The sequence below is a fragment of the Cupressus sempervirens genome, chromosome 2 (assembly GCF_028749045.1).
Source record: "Cupressus sempervirens isolate cs-2001-9-10 chromosome 2, ASM2874904v1, whole genome shotgun sequence".
Lineage (NCBI taxonomy): Eukaryota > Viridiplantae > Streptophyta > Pinopsida > Cupressales > Cupressaceae > Cupressus > Cupressus sempervirens.
The window spans coordinates 676,972,781-676,985,451 of NC_143119.1; the positions used below are offsets into that span (position 1 = coordinate 676,972,781).

General features: G+C 35.8%; 1 pseudogene; it reads left to right on the forward strand.

The window, feature by feature from the left end:
- Nucleotides 1–3,837: 3,837 nt before the first annotated feature.
- On the forward strand, nt 3,838–12,521 carry LOC149575174 (DNA (cytosine-5)-methyltransferase CMT1-like; annotated as a pseudogene).
- Nucleotides 12,522–12,671: the final 150 nt, after the last annotated feature.

The window sequence follows — 12,671 nt, forward strand, 5'->3', positions numbered from 1 at the left end:
TAATCAAAATATTCATAAGTAACATTTGTCAATGTGAAACTTTGAAGCACTAAGCAATATTGACTAAGTGACACTTCTATAAGTAACATATGGATAAGATGTCATAAGTTTCATTATGACAAGTAACATTTATTTTCCTAGGTGACATTTTCGTAATAAATTTTTTTATAAGTAACATTTTAAAATGTAGCTTATACAATTACAAGCAATACTGACTAAGTGACACTTCTATAAATAACATATGGATAGGATGTCATAAGTGACATTATGATAAGTAACATTTATTTTCCTAGGTGACATTTTCATAATCAAAACTTTTGGAGCTCCATTTTTGATAATTGACAGTGATATTGATTAAGTACTACTATTACAAGTAACATATGTTCAAGAGGTCATTACCGACATTTGTATAAGTAAAATTTATTTGCATAGGTGACATTTTCATAATCAAAATATTTTTAAGTGATTAATTTATAAAATGTCATAAGTGACGACTCGATGGAGTTGACATCATTATAGTTTGGCATTTTGCATTGACTTTGTGATGAGTTGGTAGACTTGTTATCAAGTGCTATTTTGCATATTGGAATGATACAATTATAATCAATTTTGACTAAGTGACACTTCTATAAGTAACATATGGATAAGATGCCACACTAAAGGATAGCGAGCATGCAATATTCTTACACATGGCTTCATTTAGTTATGAAGTTATAGTGGGACCTATATGTGGCATCTGGGACTTGACGAGATGGAAGTAGTATGTGGATTTGACATGTCATTTTCTCTAGGGTGGATGCATGACTTGTTAGGGTTTGATAGATCTGTACAACATAAGAATAAACAGTTAATTTCACAAACAAAAGAAGAAAACCATAAGAACACAGATAACATGTATTTGCATAGGTGACATTTTCATAATCAAAATATTCATAATGTGACATTTTTCAATGTGAAACTTTGAAGAACCAAGTGATATTGATGAAGTGACACTTCTATAAGTAACATATTGATAGGATGTCATACGTTTAAATATGATAAGTAACATTTATTTGCCTAGGTGACATTTTCAGAATCAAAATTTTTATAAGTAACATTTTAAAATGTAGTTTATTCAACTGCCATTTAAATGTCATAAGAGACATTTGTATAAGTAACATTCATTTAGAAATATCAAACTTTGGAGCACCATTTTTGATAAGTGATAGTGATACAATTATAGGTGATACTGATTAAGTGATGCTATTATAAGTAACATATGTACAAGATGTCATAACCGACATTTGTATAAGTAAAATTTATTTGCATAGGTGACATTTTCATAATCAAAATATTCGCAAGTGATTAATTTACAGAATGCCATCTAGTTGCAATTCTGTTTACTCGTGCAGAAAGAAATGAATTGCATCTTTCAAGAATATGCCAAAATCTACAAGTACTCTCCAATTATTTTTGCTGTATATACTATTATTACTAACATCTTGTAGACGAATTATTATATGTATATGGATTTGAGTGGAAAGTTACTAGTATTTGCCCTTGCATTTTTCCTGAACGTCAAAAGGCATAGAAATACTTCTAGAATAAGATATTTTAACATCTCACACTTATTTTATCAATCAATTATTTTTAGCTTAGATTTGAATTCATTTTTGGTACACTTGATGTGAGAATGAAGTAACATTTTGTGCTATAATAATTGGTTCAGGCATCTGTGGCACACACTTTAATCATTCTTTTTCTATTTGGTTATGTATTACGTTCAATTAGTTTTGATAACGATTACATTCTTATGCTCCTAGAGTTGGAGGATGCTAATGTGAACCAGTTGTCGCTCCCACTTCTAGACAAAAAAGATTCAACAATAGATTGAGGAAGAAGACAGGGTAGAACACAATGGAGAAAGGGAAGGAAAAGGTGGAGGAGAACACTAAGAAGAGGAAGATGGATCAGAACACAGTGAAGAAGGGGAAGGAAAAGGTGGAGGAGAACACTAAGAAGAGGAAGGTGTAGCAAAACAAGGGGATGGCTCATAGGGACAAGAAGGTGAAGATGGTTGTAAAGGTGAGGGGAAAAGAAATGGTAAGGGGAAGAGGAAGAGTGTTGGAATATTTATTATGGCAGGATACGTTTGCCCCTTGAGCCAAATGCTCACCTACCACCTCTGACGTCCAGAACAAACATAAACATAAATATGGTGGGTGAAATTTTTGAAATTAGAAAAGAGGGGGAAAATGGAATGAGACAAAAGGAATGATTATCCATTCATTCTGTAGAATTTGCAGATCAAGTAGATCAGAGAGAAGTTGCAGAGCTGAGTAGAGAAGGAAGAAGTCAAGAAGTTTGTGCCTGCAGTTGCACATGCTTCCCTTAATCACTCTGTAAGTTTCTCATTGTTAGATTCATCCTGCTGAAGCAGTGATTGCTCCAGGCACCAATGTATGCAGCCATTAGAGCTGCAAGTTTAAGGTTTAAAGTTTAAGGTTTAAAGTTTAAAATTTATTGAAAGTTTGAAGTTTTAACATTTTAGGATTTTCTGGTTGAAGCCGAATGCTCCCAGATTTTGTAATAGTTTAATGAAAGATTGAATAAAAAGTAAGCAACATACTTAATCTATTGTTCTTCATCTTCTATTCATTGGATTTAACAAGTTTGGTTGAAAGCTTAAAGCTTTGGCTCTCTAGTTTTAATGGTGAAAGCATTCACGTTGAAATCTCTTAAGTTATAATTTCTCAGTTGGAGCTAAGCTCACTCGGCATTTATTGTTGCCGAGCATTTCTTTTGGAGCCAAGCATACTCGACATTTGTTGCTGCGCTCCTCTTTGTGCCGAGTTCACTCGGCACCTGTTGCCTATCACTCGGCACCATCAAGTGCTGAGCAAGTGCCGAGCAACCTGCCACTCGGCACCATCAAGTGCCGAGTAAAACTGGCACTCGACACCTTCATGTGCCGAGCAACTTTTAAGTGCCGAGCAAAGTTTTTAGGGTTAGGGTTGTGAGATAAAGTTAAATTTAATTCATTTTTCTCACATGGTATCAGAGCTTTGAGGCCCCACATCCAAACTGAGTTAGGGCATTTTTCTTTTCTTGGGATATTTATCATGGCAGGAGATGCAAGAAAGATATGGCAGCAGCCACCATCATTTAATGGACAAAATTATGATACATTTGCAAAGAAGATGAAGACCATTATGGTCGCAAATGATTTGTGGGAGTTTGTGGTCAATGGATTCAATGATGTGACCGATCCAACTCAGTATGCTGCCCTCACAAATGCACAAAAGACTCATTTGAAAGAGTCAAGGAGGAAAGATGCAAATGCATTAAATCTTATTGAAGCAGCAATGACAGAGACAGTATTCCAAAAGATTGCAGCAACAAATTATGCAAAAGAAGCATGGGATATCCTTGAGACGAACTTCAAGGGGACTGATAAAGTCCGCACTATAAAGCTAAAGAATATAAGGAGGGAGTTTGAGAACCTTCAGATGAAGGAGAATGAATTAGTTGTAGATTTTAGTTCAAGGACCTCTAATGTGATTAACCAATTGAAGTCAAATGGAGAAGACTATGAAGAGCAGAGGATAGTGGAAAAGATATTGAGCAGTTTACCTCATAAATATGACCATTTGGTCATGACCATAGAAGAGGCAAAAGACCTCACTGTTTTGACAATGGATGAGTTGATGGGTTCTCTTCAAACCCATGAGTATAGGATAAATAGATCCACATATTCTTCTACCCAAGACCAACCATTCAAAGCTCAGTCAAATTCAAGAGGAAGGGGGAGAGGAAGAAATGGCTTAGGCAGAAACTCTAGAGGCAGAGGCCAAGGTAATGGAGGATAAAGAAATGCTACAGGAGAAAGCTCAGGAAGAACAGATGGAGCAAGTAGCTCACAAAATACTTCAAGAGGAGATAAGAAAAATTACAACTCAAATAAGAGTAATGTAGAATGCTACTACTGTCATAAATATGGGCATTATGCAAATGAATGCTGGAAGAAGCAGAAAGATCAATCAGGACAAGCAAATGTGGCTGATGTGAATATGGGAAGTGAAAATACTGCCTTCATAATGTGTAATGTTGGTGAAGAAGGAAGCCATGAGGTTTGGTACCTCGACAGTGGATGTAGCAACCACATGAGTGGTAATGAAACCTTGTTTTCATTCATTGACAATAGTTTCAAATCAGAAATTAAGATGGGTAATAATGGAACCTTACCAGTTGTGGGCAAAGGATCTATTATGGTCCGCACCAAGAAAGGTGAGAAAAGGGAAATACAAAATGTGTATTTCGCCCTTGGTATGAAGCACAATTTGATGAGCATTGGTTAGCTTATTCAAAATGGATACAAAGTGCTGATGGAGAATGACATGTGTGTCATTCAAGAAAAGGATGGGAGCAAGAACTTACTTGCAACAGTTCAAATGACAAAGAACAGAATGTTTCCCTTGAGGATAGAGACATGTTTCTCATCTCAAGTTTGTGCTACACCTCCCACACAATCAGCTCTAAGGAGTGTGATTGAAGACCCCTCACAGCTATGGCACCTTAGGTATGGTCATCTTGGCTATGCTGGTTTAAATTTACTATCAAATAAAAGAATGGTAGAAGGTTTGCCACGTATAAGAAATTCTTGTGACAAGTGTGAGGCTTGTATTTTGGGTAAGCAACATAAGCTTCCCTTTAATTTTGAAAATTCTAAGAGGGCTAGATATCCATTAGAATTAGTGCATACTGACCTAGTCGGTCCTATGCAAATTACTTTCATTGGGGGGAGTACTTATTTCATGACATTCATTGATGATTTTAGTCGTAGGACATGGGTGTATTTCTTAAAGAATAAATCTGAAGCATTTGATAAATTTGTAGAATTTAAGGCCTAGGCTGAAAGAGAATGTGGACATTATATCAAGGTCTTAAGATCAGATAGAGGAGGGGAGTATACCTCCAATTCTTTTGTAAACTTTTGCAGGAAACATGGCATTAAGAAATAGCTCACAGCCAGCTATACACCACAGCAAAATGGAGTGGCTGAAAGAAAAAACAGGACCATTGTTGAAATGGCAAGGAGCATGATGAAAGAAAAATGTCTTCCAACTAAATTTTGAGGAGAGGTTGTGGCAATAGCATTTTACCTAATTAATAGGTGTCCTACAAAGGCAGTCCGTGACAGAATTCCAATGGAAGCTTGGTCATGAATAAGATGGACAGTTGAACACCTAAGGGTATTTGGATGTGTTGCATATGAACATGTGCCTAAAGAGCAAAGGCAAAAATTTGATGACAAAGGTGTGAAATGCATTTTCACAGGGTACAGCCTAGAATCAAAGGCATACAGATTGTATGACCCACTGAACAACAAGATGATGCTTTCAAGAGATGTGGAATTTCTTGAAAATTAATCTTGGTATGGTTCAATTGATGAGTCACCATGCACTTCTAGTAAAGTGCCCATTATGAGTGAAGACGATGCTGATGAACAACAAGAAGAAGGAGCAAATAGAATAAAAGGCAAGCAGGTTCAGACACTGCCGAGCTCCTCTAGGCATGACTAAGTGTCAGTGCCGAGTACCAGTGAAGACCGAGCTAGTCGGTAATGCAGCAGCAATGAAGATTCTAATCCCACACTCTCCTCCCTGTTACCAAGAAAGACCAAGAGTCTTAGGGAGATATACCAAGATGAAAGGTATGAAGATTATGATTAGAGTGTTAATTTTGCATTATTTTCTCATAATGATCCAATATATTTTGAGGAAGCTATTAAGGAGAAGAAATGGTGTAATGTTATGGATGAGGAAATAGATGCCATAGAAAGGAATGAGACATGGGAGCTAACTGAATTGCCTCCCAAGAAGAATGTGATTGGAGTGAAATGGGTCTATAAGACCAAATGCAATGCTGAAGGCAAGATTGATAGGCATAAGGCAAGGCTGGTAGTCAAGGGTTACAAACAACAGTATGGAAGAGACTATGATGAGACCTATGCCCCAGTTGCAAAAATGGAAACCATGCGTGCTGTCATAGCAATTGCAACCCAACACAAGTGGAAGGTATTTCAAATGGATGTGAAGTCTACCTTCCTTAATGGTGTATTGAAAGAAGAAGTGTATGTGGAGCAGCCACCTAGTTATGAAGTTGCAGGTGAAGAACATAAAGTATATAGATTGAAGAGAGCTCTTTATGGGCTCAAGCAAGCTCCATGGGCATGGTACAGTAGGATTGACTCATATTTGATGAGCAATAGCTTTAGAAAAAGCAATGGTGAGCTCACTCTTTACATCAAGGCAACAGACGGTAATGTATTGATTGTTGTCTTGTATGTAGATGACTTGATTTTTATTGGTAATGATAAGACTCTAATTGGTGAGTTCAAAGAGGCCATGAAAAGTGAATTTGAAATGACAGACTTAGGTCTCTTGAAATACTTTCTAAGCATAGAAGTAAAAAAAATGCATGATGGCATCTTCATCTCTCAAGAAAAATATGCAAGACAGATCTTGGAGAGATTTACAATGCATAAAAGTAAGGCAGCCCCTACACCAATAGCAATAGGTCTGAAGTTGAGTAAGGAAGACTCTAGCAAGAGAGTGGATCCAACACTATACAAGAGTATGGTTGGAAGTTTAATGTATTTGACTGCAACTCGGCCAGACCTAATGCATGCAGTAAGTCTGATTTCTAAATTTATGGAAACACCAAAAGATTTCCATTTGCAAGCGGGAAAGAGGATCCTAAGGTATGTGAAAGGTACCAAGGGATTTGAAATTTTTTATACTGCAAATGATGATTTCAAGTTGGTTGGTTATACTGATAGTGATTGGGTTGGAAGCTTAGATGATAGGAAGAGCACTTTCGGATATATGTTTCATATGGGATTGGGTGCAATTTCATAGGCATCCAAGAAGCAATCTATTGTTGCTCAATCTATAGCAGAGGCTGAATACATTGCAGCAAATGCAATAGCATGTCAAGCAATTTGGCTAAGGAGGATCTTGACAGATTTGAATGAAAGGGAAGAGGATGGAACCAAAATTTATTGTGACAACATCTCATCAATTGCATTGTCCAAGAATCAAGTCTTCCATGGGAGAAGCAAGCATATTGAGATCAGATATCACTTCATTAGAGAGCTGGTGGAGAATGGGGATATCAAGATGAATTTTTGCAAGTCTGAGCAGTAGCTAGCAGACATTTTCACCAAGCCTTTAGGCATTGGATCTTTTGTACACCTAAGAGAGAGTCTCAGTGTAGTTGATGTGGATCAGTTGTGATCTTTATTTTTTGTTTGGCTCAGGACAAAGAGGGAGTGTTGGAATATTTATTATGGCAGTATACATTTTTCCCTTGAGCCAAACACTCACCTACCACCTCTGACGTCCAGAACAGACATAAACATAAATACAGTGGGTGAAATTTTTGAAATTAGAAAAGAGGGAGAAAATGGAATGAGACAAAAGGAATGATTATTCATTCATTCTGTAGAATTTACAGATCAAGCAGATTAGAGAAAAGTTGCAGAGCTAAGCAGAGAAGGAAGAAGGAAAGAAGTTTGTGCCTGCAGTTGCACGTGCTTCCCCTGATCACTCTGTAAGTTTCTCATTGTTAGATTCATCCTGTTGAAGCAATGATTGCTCCAGGCACCATTGTATGTAGCCATTAGAGCTGCAAGTTTAAGGTTTAAAGTTTAAAATTTATTGAAAGTTTGAAGTTTTAACATTTTAGGGTTTTCTGGTTGAAGCCAAATGCTCTCAGATTTTGTAATAGTTTAATGAAAGATTGAATAGAAAGCAAGCAACATACTTAATCTATTGTTCTTCATCTTCTATTCATTGGATTTAACAAGTTTGATTGAAAGCTTAAAGCTTTGACTCTTTGGTTTTAATGGTGAAAGCATTCACGTTGAAATCTCTTAAGTTGTAATTTTTCAGTTGGAGCCGAGCTCACTCGGCATCTATTGTTGCCGAGCATTTCTTTTGGAGCCGAGCACACTCAGCATTTGTTGCCGAGCTCCTCTTTGTGCCGAGTTCACTCGGCACCTGTTGCCTGTCACTCGGCACCATCAAGTGCCGAGCAAGTACCGAGCAACCTGCCACTCGACACCATCAAGTGCCGAGTAAAACTAGCACTCGGCACCTTCATGTGCCGAGCAACTTTTAAGTGCCAAGCAAAGTTTTCAGGGTTAAGGTTGTGAGATAAAGTTAAATTTAATTTGTTTTTCTCACAAAGAAGACGGCGTAGGGGTAAAGGTAGGGGAAGAGGAAGATGAGGTGAGGACCTAGTGCACTAGCAAGTGCAAGATACTTTTAATTCTAATTCTGCTATTTGAATTCTATTATTGCGAGCGCGTACTGCTTAATGCTATTTTAGGTTTACTGCTAAGGCATTCTTATTCCAATTCCATTGTTAATATCTTAATACATTATGTGCAACATGGTTTCCACTTGCTTCTTCTTACTGCTTTCCAAGTTTTGTTTAAAATATTGCCAATTTTGTGAAGTTCAAATTTCATCGACAAGGATTATTTATTTTTTTGCATTTTGTGGGTTCAATAGTTTCACATTTTGTGTTCAGGCTTTCTGTTCATTAAATCATGGCTTGGTTTGTGTATTTGCGGAGGACTACTGAAAGTAATACTGAATTCTGCCAGCAAAATATGCTTTGTTGTCTTTCTTCCGTACTACTTTGAGTTGCCCTCCACAAATTTTCACAAATCTATGCAACAGTACTCTCGTTTCAAATGTTGGGACTTGAGGCTTTCAAAAGGTTTATGTTTTTATTTTCATTTTTGTGGTTTCTGAGATCTAATGTAAACTGTTCTGATTGCAATTCTAATGTTACAGCTCAAAGCTTTAATTAGTTATGTGTTTTTCATTTTCAATTCAAATGTTAAAGCATTATGAATTCATTTGAAATTGTATATTGCTTTACTTTAGTTCAGTTGAACTATCTGAATTCCACATCTTCAAAATGAAGGTTCACTTTCATTTTAACTAATTTTGAAATTCATGTCAATTTGTAAGTTTAAGATTTTCAAAGTAAGTTTTGTGCTTCCCCTATCCACCACCCCGATAGCCAATACTTGTTGGAGCCACCATACTATGTTACATGTAGCTGGATTTGTTACACTCAAGTCACCAGAATTTTCCTTCATAGGACTATATTTCTCATTGTCAATCCATTCAATACACCACCTTCTGTGCAGATACAGACACAATACATTCCTTAATTTCATTCCCACCTGTTCTGGTGTTTTCCATCAGTTGGGAGCGGATACATGGAAGGCTATTTAAATCTATCAGTTGCGCTAGTATAAATATACTGTTCATTTCAATCTATCAGTAGTGCTATTTAAAATATACTGTTAAGGGTTGCGATTTCACTTCCAATGTTGTGCTTAGCGGGATATGAAGTCCTGTGGCTGAGTTTTGGTCCAAGGTAAGCAAAACTTGCCATTTAATTCCCAGTTCATACCAAATTTTCAGGTTCTCACATTTACAGTTTTTAAAGATGCATGTCAACATGATTCCAACAACAAAACCTTTCTCTATGCATATTTCTCTGGTATCATAAACCTTTTCTGTACTATATATAATGAATTAATTATAGCTGCATGCACTGCAAATATGTTGGTTTTCCATTGTAGATTGTGACTTTGTGTTTCCCTCGAGTTCATGACCATTTTAGATACCGATGTTTTGCACTACCCACATCAAGTTGATTTCCTACTAGCATTTGATACCGTACTGGTTAGTGGGAGCTTGTAAGGTGATGCAAGAGCTGCCTAACTCTATATAATGCTTCAGGGAGTTTCAAGAAGAATACATATCACAACATATTTTTGTTAAAGACATTGTTTAGTTAAGTTATGCTAGTGGAGTCATAGGATTGGGAAATAGCTTACAACTCGCTCCAATATATTAGGTATAGATTCTTGCTTCTACATCAAGAGTTCGAAGTAATGTGTATTTTCGATGTGCCCCAGCTATTTTGCACAATCTTGGAAGGACATATAATATGTATCCTTTCACTATGGGGTTAATATGACCAAAAAAAAAAAGAGTTTAAATCGTTTATATTTGTTTACTAGAATAAAAATAGAAACTCATAATTAATATGGACTAAAATCTTAGAGGCAAATCACCTAGAAGTTTCAGGAGATCACCCATCCATCAAGCAACACTTAAATAAGAAACATTGTTTAAAGCAACACTTCAGTAAGTGTTACTGTAATATAAACATTGTTTATAAACATGTTTCTTATCCGATTGTCGTTTAAAATGTCACTTAATAAAAAAGTGTCACTTATACAAATATGACTTGAAAAAATACTACATTTTTATAAATGATATTTGTATAAGTGACATTACTACAAGCGATATTTCTTTAAGGGGCATTCATATAAGCAACATTTATTTAAGTGTCCTTTTGGAAGTGACATATAAATAAGCAACATTTCTTCAAGAACCATTTTAAAAGTGCTTATAGAATTTAGTCTAACAAACTACCGTAAAGTGACATATGTATAAGTGACATTTTCAATTAAGCAATATTACTATAAGTGTCACCTAGATCTAATCAGTGATTAGTGGTCCATTTATCAGAATTGTATGATGTTTTGAGACAGCTGACAGAAACCATGAGTATACTTCCTAATGGTTTTGTCAAGCAAAGGATATAGTCATAAAAATACAAGCTTCTCCTCATGAACCAAAACAAGTCTTCTTGTGTAAAATATAGGATGATGATTTTCTTGAATGCATCAAATCAAAGCTCAATATTTTTCAACTTCATGAGGCCACCATATGTTTTTGTAAAGAACATTGTTTATATTCTTAAATTGTGTAATGGATTCTCTTGCCATTATGTCTTGAGTTGTTTGATACATATGAATTATCAAGAAAGGCTTGGCATGATGGCAGTTAGGTTTTATGGACTACCATTGTTTCACATGCATTCTTTCTTGTCGGGAATAAAGCCATCTAAGAAAATTTTGCAATATTCACTACCAACACATGATGTGGTTTTTAGACATAGTGTCCCTAATGAATGGGAGTGCAATATGGTTACTCATGATGAAAGCCAATGTTGCAATCTTTAAAAAAATATGAAAAAGCTCTTTGCCCTAAGTTGCAAAGAAATATTAGAATGCCTAAAGAAGTTATGAAAGGTTAAATGTCATATGAAACCTTCAAGAAGACATCAAGGAAAGTTATTCTTAATGATCATAGGTCACTCTAGTTGAATGAAGATGATTATCAATGTGTCTTCCATATTCCTAAGAGAAAGGAGGAAAACTTTAGGGATCTTTCTAGTGTACTTGTAAGACCAAATAATATTGTAGAATTGGGTTCCTCTATGGAAAGAGTAATGTCACCATTGGGAAAGCCATTGGTTTTAGATCATGCAATAAAATTTGTAAAAGGTTTTTCCATGAAACCTTTTGGTTGTTTATGGTGGGATGAAATAGTGCCAATAGTGGTCACCAGAGTTGAGCCTTAAGGGTAGAATTGTTGAGTATTTTGACATACTTGACAGAAACCATAATTTTATTTCACAAATGTTTTATCAAGAAAAGGATATAGTCACTAAAACACAAGCTTCTATTCATAAACCAAAATGAGTCTTTTTGTCTAAAAGAAAGGATGATGATTTTCTTGACTGCATCACATTGAAGGTCAATATAGTGCGAGTGTCACCAATGATGGGTTCAGAGAAAGAGCAAAGGAAAATACCACTATGTGACTTTTATATGATATGGGCTATGATTTGTCTTACATAACTTTACATGTTCTACCACTTGAAACTATACACACAACCATTAATTCAACCTTAGAGGTGTGTAATGATTATGATATTTCTCCCTCCAAGTGGAATGGAGCTATCAAAAGAAAGGCACACAATAATAGAAGTTTTAGGAAAGCTTGCAAGATCAAACCTGAAGTTTCTTTTACTAAGGTGAATGGGGTATTTGAAAGTAAGAAAAAAAGTGAAACAAACATTGGGAAAAATAATTATTTCCAAGCCCAAGGTAAAGTTGTTTGATTTGTACCTTGGATGTGGTGGCATGCCTAGTGGATTATGTTTTGGTGTTAATCTTTTAAGCACCATCCTTGTCACAAGATTGGCATTCAATTTGAATGAGGTTGGTTGTAAGATTTTGAAGCACAAAATTCTAGAAACAAAGGTTTGCAATGAATATGTTGATCATTTATTTGTGCTAGTTAGGAAATGACATAGATTATGTCTAAAAATATTGTCATCATGATGATTAGAAGACAATCAGTTATGGTTGAACACCCCTTAAGACTAAGGAAACTCCAAGATAATACTAACCTAATTCTAATTTTGATGTTCAACAAGGTGAATTTGGAGTAGAGTTCTTGCTTAACATTAGACATGTTGATCCAGCCAAAGATATCATTAATGGACTAGAATTGAAGGTGCATTGAAATGGGTATAATGAGACAGTTGCCATAACATTGTCTTATGTGCTACAAGGCATTGGGTCAAAATGACCATTCATTTTTTTATGGATATTAAATTAAGTTGCAACAAAGTACCACATTATGAAAGCTAAACCAACATAAGTCTTATTCATGGATAAAGGATGCTTCTACTCATCACTACACATGTCTTAAGGGCTCTCCTCATTCAGATTGGCATGC